Raw genomic sequence first — 7,923 nt, 5'->3', positions numbered from 1 at the left:
AAACTCAAATGATCTTCCCATCCTTGAAAGTGACTTACTATGTGTGTGTGTGTGTATAAATAATATTAATTTATTTTAAAGAATCATTTATTTCATTTTATTATTAGTATTAAATTTATCTTGGTGTAGTCATCAGAGAGAGACAGAGAGAGAGAAAGCAAACGAGGAATCAAGCTGCCAGGTCCAGGACTTGAACCAAAGTCGGCCATGTGGGAGTCCAGCACCTTAACCACCATGCCACCTTTCCCCCCCCATCATATATATTTTTAAGTTGAAACTCAACCTATGATGAAGAATGAACGTAGTAGGTTGAAGACTGTAGGACTGGGCATTCCACTAGGCTCTCAGCACAGTCTGTCGATGAGCTGGGCCATCTGGAAGCAGATAGCGATTTCTCTGCGTTTCCTTGTCTTCATCTGTGCCATGAGGAGCACACTGGCAGTCTCGTGGGCTTATTAGGATAAAATCAGATAATAGACGGGAAAGTTTTGTAAAGAGTTGGAAGTGCTAAGTGAATGCAAAGTATAATTATCCATGTGAAAACTGCTGTTTTGTTCAATGTAACATAGGGGAGAACGATGAAAAGTGTGAAAAGGTGCTCCCAGAAGGGAGAAGTCTGTTTATAGACAAAGTGGTTTCTTAGCAATGAAACCAGTCCTGGAGTGAGAGGGATGGTCCAAGAGAGGACAGAGATTGGAGCTAAGGTGTTCTGCACAAGAAGAGGGTAGTGACAATGACGTGGTCAAATGTGACCCGTAAACATGGGGGCAGTGAGAGAACCTGCTCCCTGCACTTGACACGATGGAGAGCACCAAATCCCAGTTCCACCACTACTCACCCTCTCTGGGCCTTGGCTCACTCCCTGCAAAATGGCCTGCTGAGGTCTGCCCTGGGGCAGATGGGGATCATCCATGGGGAAGCCCTTTGCACATGGTGGAGCAATTCATGGTGGTGAGAGAAGACAGGGAGGAAGGAGCCTGGCGTTGACTTTGGGTCTAGCCAATGGCTTGACTGTCTGTGACGTTGGGCAAGGAACCAGGCTCTGTGTCCTACTTCAAATGAAGGGCATGAGAAGATGAGGCTTTGCGAGAGAGAGAGAGAGAAAGAGAGAGAGAGAGGGCGAGGGAAACCAAAACCTCCTATGGCTACTGCTTTCCTCTGTCCCTAGTCCTTAGGCTACATTGCAGGTCCTGAGGGCCCGGTGGGCCTCAGAGTTAGTTACCTCAGGTGTGGGGAGGTGGGTTCCCTCCATGTGGCCATCTCCTGTATACTCTGGGTTGTCCAAAAGGGCTTGAGGAGTGCCGAGAGGACCCCCCTGCCGGATGTGCGTCCTTTCCCTCATGGCAGAGCAGCGAGAGACTGCTGTGTGTGGCAGAACGGAGGTCTCAGACTTTGAGACGAAGAAGGGACCCTAAGGTCAGCTGCTCTTGCTCCCTGGCGCATCCTTCCACAATGCCCCCGTCAGGCCCAGACGTGGGTTTCTCTTTCTGAGTGGTCTGGTTCAGCCTGAGCAATGGATGACAAGAGGAAATCCGTTTGGTGCCAAGAATTTACATAGCGGGCCAGCCAGATTTCTGGATCCCACCTGGCCGACTGTGTGGTTAGAGACCTGGACTCGGTGACTTGAAAAACACGCCAGGCATGTGTGCGTGCATGCCCAGAATCCTGAGAGAAGAATGGAAAAGAAGGGATTGTGATGCGGCCATGCCCCTGGGGAATGCTTTTCATTTTCTCTCTTTGGCAGGGTATAAACCCTATAGCAAATTAGAAGGAAAAAAAAAGAATTTGCATAGTATTTTCTTCATCTAAGGTGGGTTCCTAATACCGACCCCCACCATCTTTGCACATCGACTTCCACCATTCGTTCAGTAACAGCAAACACTCGTTATGTGCCCCCAGCACGGCAACACGCCTGCACCTCCTGTTGAAATGGAGATGGGGGGAGGGGAGCTCCCAGTGCCCCACACTGCCTACTGCCCCACACTGCCTAGTGTCCTACACATCAGTACTCCACACTGCCTACTGCCCCGCACTGCCTAGAACCTTGCACTGCCTAGTGAACATCACAAGCCCAGAAGGGGCATCTACTATCTTCCCTATTTTACTCAGGAGGGAGGCAGAGCAAGTATTTTGCTAAAGCCACACAGCTAGTAGACTTGAGCCAGGGGAGCACAGACAGGCAAGCCAGGGGTATTGAACCCTCCTCAGCGATTTCCTCCAATAAAGCTTGCCCTGGCCCTTGGGGCGGGGGGATGCCTTTTCTGCAGCACTCCATGCGTCATTTTCCACCGGCTCTTTGCACTTTCTCCCCTATACCAAGTTTTGCACTCTGGGGGTTCACCTTCTCCAGGTCAGCCAGCCCAAAGCCACGCTGACAGCCCAGACCTGACAGCCCAGCCCTGCGGACACTGTACTCAGTGGGGACAGCAATCTGAATTGTGAGCGAGCTCAGCCCACGGTGCCACATTTGCATCTCAAAGAGGCTTTGTGGTTTTCTCCTGATTTCAAACACAAGTGCTTAGGGGGCAGAGCCCTGTGGCATTTACAATTTGGAGGGTTTGTCAATGACTCAAGGCTGACCCCAGGATCTCATTCACCTTGGAGACCCGCACACCACCCAACTTATGTCTTTCACACACTCTTCAACTTGGGAAACAGTTCTGGTGCTTTTTGTCTTATTTTGTTTTGCCTAATGTGAGCCAGAAAACAGACATCTGATGACATTATGAAGGGAATTGCATTTCTGAGGAAATCGAATATTGGGTCTGACTGGTTCTCAAAGACAGGAGAGATGTCCGATTTCCTCTTTTCTTCAACTGTCTCTCTCGTGAGTCCTGTGGCTCAAACACTGGGCGGCGTTCAGCACTGTGCTCCACACCTTCCTTCTGCCTGGGAGGCTCCCCACACAGGCTGTTCAGGAAGTACTACTTTTCCCTGGGATCACCACAACAGAGTCACCCCCGTCCCTCACCATGCATCCCTTCCTGGGGACTGCGTGTCGTACAGGATCAGCCCCCTTCCCCAGAGTCCCTTCTGTGTCCTGTGACCCTCCGCGGTACCTAGACCAGTGCTCAGCTCAGGGCGAGCACATGCGGGGAGAGTTGGACCCAGTCCAATTAAACCCACTTGCTATAAATCTAATTTCAGCGGTGCTCCCAAGTTAGCGCTGTTGCAGGACTGTGGGATGGGAAGGAGCGATTGCTTCCTCGGCCCAAATTTGAGACGAATAACAATCTTCCATTTCAAAATCCTCCCTTGCTTGTCCTAGACAGGGAAACAGAGCCTCTTACCCACCTGGGCTGAGGACTAGGCTTAAGAAGTGGAAGTTCTCATTCCACCTGGATCTGGATCTAGGAAGCCCTTTTCGGAGAGTTGACACCAGACAATCTCTGTTCCCCACAAGCCATTTCTCTTCTGTGCCTCTAAAGGATAAAGATCTATTTGTCTCTGTGTGTATGTTACAAAAAATGAATGGGGATTTAATTACAGCGCTCATTTCCTAAAAGGAAGTCCTATTTACGATGTACCATATGGTTTGCCAGCGGCCATACCCCTGAGGGCTGCAGTCTTGTCAGATCTCCTTAGATAAGCAGAGTCCAGCCAGCCTGGCCTGAGCCAGAACCTTGGAAGGCAAGCAGAGGGGTCCAGGAAGTGGGGAGGGGGATGAAGGTGGACACTACGCCGGGTAGAGTCTGGACCACGGCAGAGCATCATTTAGGGACCAGGGGAGGCCGCCTGGGCTTCAGAGGAGATGGAATCAGAGGCTCAAACAATTTGCGATGATTAAAAATCGCCTGGCTTTTTTCATCTACTAAAGTGGCTCTTGAGGGGGAGAGAGTCTCTCTCTGATCCTTCGTTTCATGGTTTTAATTCCCCCTTCGCCACTTCTGAGCTGGCGCAGATGGCTTCCCAGAGCTCCGAGAACCTTCCAGCAAGGGATAGGGCAGGGGAGGAGGGAGCGGGAAGCTGGGGAGGTGGCTGGCTTGGTCCTAGTGCTCATTCCTTCCTTGGAAAGTCTCCTGGGTTTTATCTTTGTCGGTGCCTACTGTTTTCGATGCTGAGAAGCCGAGGATGGGCTGTTCGGTGTCTCTTAGATTAATGCAGTGGCTAGTAACTGACTCGATCCATGAGCTTGATGGCTGAAGGTGCCTCTTTTCCCCAAGTCCCTTTCTTTCCAAGCTCTCGTCCTCCTTGCTGTCACATTGTTTCTCCTGCCTGCTTTCTGAATCTCAATTTTTAAACCATCCCAGAGGGCTGTTCAACACCGATCCCCTCTTTCGTGTTCCCCGCACCCCATCACTCTCGCTTCCCTTCACTTGGATGTAGGCTCCTGAGTTTCTGGTTCAGCTCTAGCATGCACTGGCGAAGGTCTTCCAAGTGTGTGCTTTCCAAATTGGAGATGGGAGGGGACACCAGAATCTCTGAAATAGCCCTTCCAGCTGTTATGTTCCACCCAACTAGAGAGTTAGACCCCTCTTTTCTCTTAAAAGGGTTGCAAAGGAGTCTAGCAACCTTTGGGCACATCCACCTACTCTGAAACAGGAAGAAATCAACTGACCTCCTGGGAGATTAAGAACATGGTGGGAATTAGGCTGGGAATTGCCAGTCCTTGAACAGAGGTCCTGCAAGGCTCAGATGCTTGGAAACCCAGTTTTCATTGGAGAAATCAGGATCTGGGCTGAGAGACGGAGTGTGGCTGGTTGCTGAGTGTGAGGGTGTCCATGGGGGTTGTATGCCTGCTTACCCGAGTTAAAGGGAGACCTGGTTCTAATGCCTCCCCCTTGGGTCTCTGGAGCTCCTGAAAGACAGGGATCAACATACTCTTCTCTATTGACTGCCGGTCATCAAAACAGCGTCTTGCATAAAGATAGTGCTCAGAGCCCCACAACCTCTGAGCCCTATAACCAACTCCCTCCTGCAAAGGCTCTCAGGTCCCTCAGCTCTCCGGACCAACGCAGGTGCGCTCTGCCTTCCTAAGGGGCTAGACCAGACCTTTCAGGTCCCCATTTCCAGGCTGTGGCTAAACCTTTTGGCTTCTCCTTCACATTATCTCCAAGGGGGAATTAGGTGGGATTTAGGTCCATTTAAAAAAGCGTTCTTCTAATTTCCTGGGACTTAAAGCTCTGGTAGGCTCTCTGTTACCCCTCTCTCTAAGTAGAAGGTGATTTGATTCAAGATGCCTTGTGCTAATTAGAAACCCCCTTTCGTTCTCCTGTTACACAAAAATCCAGGGCACCACGTGACCCTCTGAAAAGCTGGCTAGTTTTTAAAAATGTATTTTTAGCTAGAATCAGAGGGTGAGATTTTTGCTCAACTTTGCAGCAGTGGAGCTGTGATCCCCAGCGCCCCTCCTCACCCTCACCTTCCTTTTCAGTGGCCTGCCCTCTTCCTCTCTCCCGCTCTCCCGCTCTCCTTTGCCCGTTGGGTCTGCAGCAGGGAGGCCTGGGCCGTGCGTGCGTGGAGGTGTGAGGTCGGGTGGCAGAGCCCGGTGCCAGGCGGCCATGCTGCCTCTCTGGCTGCTCATTGTTCAGTCCCGTCTCCATGGCGACACGAGCAGCTGCTCCATTCTGGGCCTTGGCTTGGCTGTGCGGGGCGGCCCGCCCGCCCGCCCCTCTGCCTGCCCGCCTGCCTGCCCAGCCGTGGGAGCTGCCAGCTCTGCGCCCTCCCGCTGCCCACAGGCCCTGCCAGGCTGGGCGCAAGAAAGCGTGTTTACTAACACCATCCACACGGCTCCCTGGGCACCGCGGCTCTGCCCAGAAGATGTCAGGCCCAGGGCACCGGGAGGTGGGCCCGGAGCCAGGCTGTCTGTAGCCGAGGGAAACCAGTCCCCAACCGGCTGCTGCCCTGGCCTGCCAGAGGGCTAGCCGCAGGCTCCCAGCCTCCGGGCAGGGCCACAGGCACAGGAGGGTTAAGAAGCCCCAGTGAGTGGCTCTTGGAGGTTTCCTTCTTTTTCCTGGAATGCCTCGCGGGCACCTCCTGCGCATTCTGGCCTCCACGCCAACCCTACCGGCCTCCCTGCCCACCTTACCGGCCTCCGTGCCCTTGGGGGCCTGGGCCTCGGCCCTGGCTGTGGAAGTGCTCACAGACACGGGGAGAGCAGAGCTGGCAGTGACCTCAGATGTCTCAGCCCAGTGAAATCACAGGGCAAGGACGGGCCTGTGTCCACGTCCTCCCTGGGCAGAGAGGATGTCACCTCTGACTCCAGGCTGTCCTAGGTGGTTTCCATCAGGCTCTTTCCTCTCCTACTCTCGCCCTCTCCCCACTTTCTCTCCATCTTCTCTCCTCCCCCTTGCCTGCCTTCTTCTCCAGGGAGGCCTAGGCTCCGTCTGCTCCCTTTTCCAAGTTAAGGATAGTTCTCTCTGAATTTCTCGCTGGCCCAGGGCAACCCGTTGATTGGCAAATACCAGAAACCGGTCTGAGAACTCGCCCAGAGCCCAGTGGGTGACCCCAAGCCTCTCTGTCCCCCCATACTCCTCCAGGCTGCTCCCCAGCCCAAATCCCCTCACACACTGAAGAGGCCACTCTCTCCCGAGGCTTGCTGTGCTTCCCTGACAGCTCACTGCCTGAGGACCCTCATGCTGTGTTCAACTTAAAAAATACTAAATACATTTAATAAGACTCGAATCTGATTATATCCCTTGTTACTCAGTACACTCCAATAACTCCCCATTGCTCTTAGGATATCATCCAAACTTGACATGTCTGAGAGGCTTTTCAGTCTGCCTCCTCCCGCGTGCCTTCCGTGCCCGGTCGCAGGCTGTTCTTTGGCCACGCCGGGTCTCACTGTCCTCGCTCAGTCATGCCCTCTCCCTCCAGCTCTACTCTCTGTCCACTTTTTTTTCTCTTCCCCATGTCTTTTTGTTTGTTTGTCTGCTTATGGTAAAAAGGCTTTATGAGGACTTGGGTGAATGGCCTCCTGAAAGAAGTCACTGAGCTCTACTTGGTTTTTTGTTTGTTTGTTTGTTTGCTTTTTGCTAGCGAGCGCTCACAGGAGAGACAAAGGAGAGAGAGAGAAAGTGAGGAAACACCTTCCAGGGGAGGATCGACCGATGGTCACACTGCAATTCCTTCTCCTCCATTTCTCCCTCCTTTCAGGCTGTTGGCCACATCCTCACACATCCTTGGAGTGTTTTCGAAGCTGCTGGGTCCAGGACTCTGGACTGTGCCGTCTGCCATGTGGGATTGAGCCACCCTAAGTACACGCCACCAGTTGGCCTTATTTGGGTGTTTTTTGACTGAAAACATGAGAAGCCTTCTGTAGCAGAAATAACCCACACCTGGAAGATAAGAATCAGTTTCTAGTTCTTCCTCTCTTCCAGTTGGCTGTGGGCCTTAGACAACCCATTTACCTCTCCGGGCTTCAGCTTCCTCTTCTGCATAGGCTAGGTGCTCTCTAAACATCCGGATATCTCTGAAACTGGAAGAATCTCTTTCGAAACTTAGCATTCATCCCTAGATGACTGAAATGCTAAAGACATAACTAACATTTTTAGTAGAACGGATTAAACTAAAACGAATAATTTGGACCTTGATATACAGACTAAAGATCAACAGGATTAACACAGCTTGACAGTAACCCGTAAGTTAAACAAAGATGCGTGAAATCAAGACACATCGAAAATCATTTCAAAATACTGTAATAGTCCAGGGTCAAGGTTACTCATTTTTCTGTGTATGTGTGTGTACATTTAAAAATACTAGCATTATATATTTTAGCTGTTATTATTCAAAGCGAGATGGTACCGTGTATAGAATCGAGAGTCATTGTAATCATTGTATAAACTGAAAGAAATCAGCCCAGGGGACATAGCTTTTATGCTTATTTATGGGAAAATGCTGTTTAACTAACCTTGAAGTAAACTCTTTTGGGGAAAAAAATCTTTCTTGTGCTTTGCAAAGGCTTTTTCCCAGGGAACACAAGAG

General features: G+C 51.3%; 1 long non-coding RNA gene across 1 annotated transcript; it reads right to left on the bottom strand.

Moving 5' to 3' along the window:
• Positions 1 to 228: 228 nt before the first annotated feature.
• LOC102479495 (uncharacterized) lies at positions 229 to 6,460 on the bottom strand. The gene is made up of 3 exons (XR_333328.1): positions 6,029 to 6,460; positions 1,223 to 1,506; positions 229 to 451 (listed from the first exon to the last, which is right to left on the bottom strand). It is a non-coding gene; the product is annotated as an uncharacterized LOC102479495 (long non-coding RNA).
• Positions 6,461 to 7,923: the final 1,463 nt, after the last annotated feature.

This window comes from Tupaia chinensis, unplaced genomic scaffold (genome assembly GCF_000334495.1).
Source record: "Tupaia chinensis unplaced genomic scaffold, TupChi_1.0 Scaffold000045_1, whole genome shotgun sequence".
Classification (NCBI taxonomy): Eukaryota; Metazoa; Chordata; class Mammalia; order Scandentia; family Tupaiidae; genus Tupaia; species Tupaia belangeri.
Note: the sequence above shows the minus strand (reverse complement) of the source record. Positions and strands in the feature narration are given on the sequence as shown.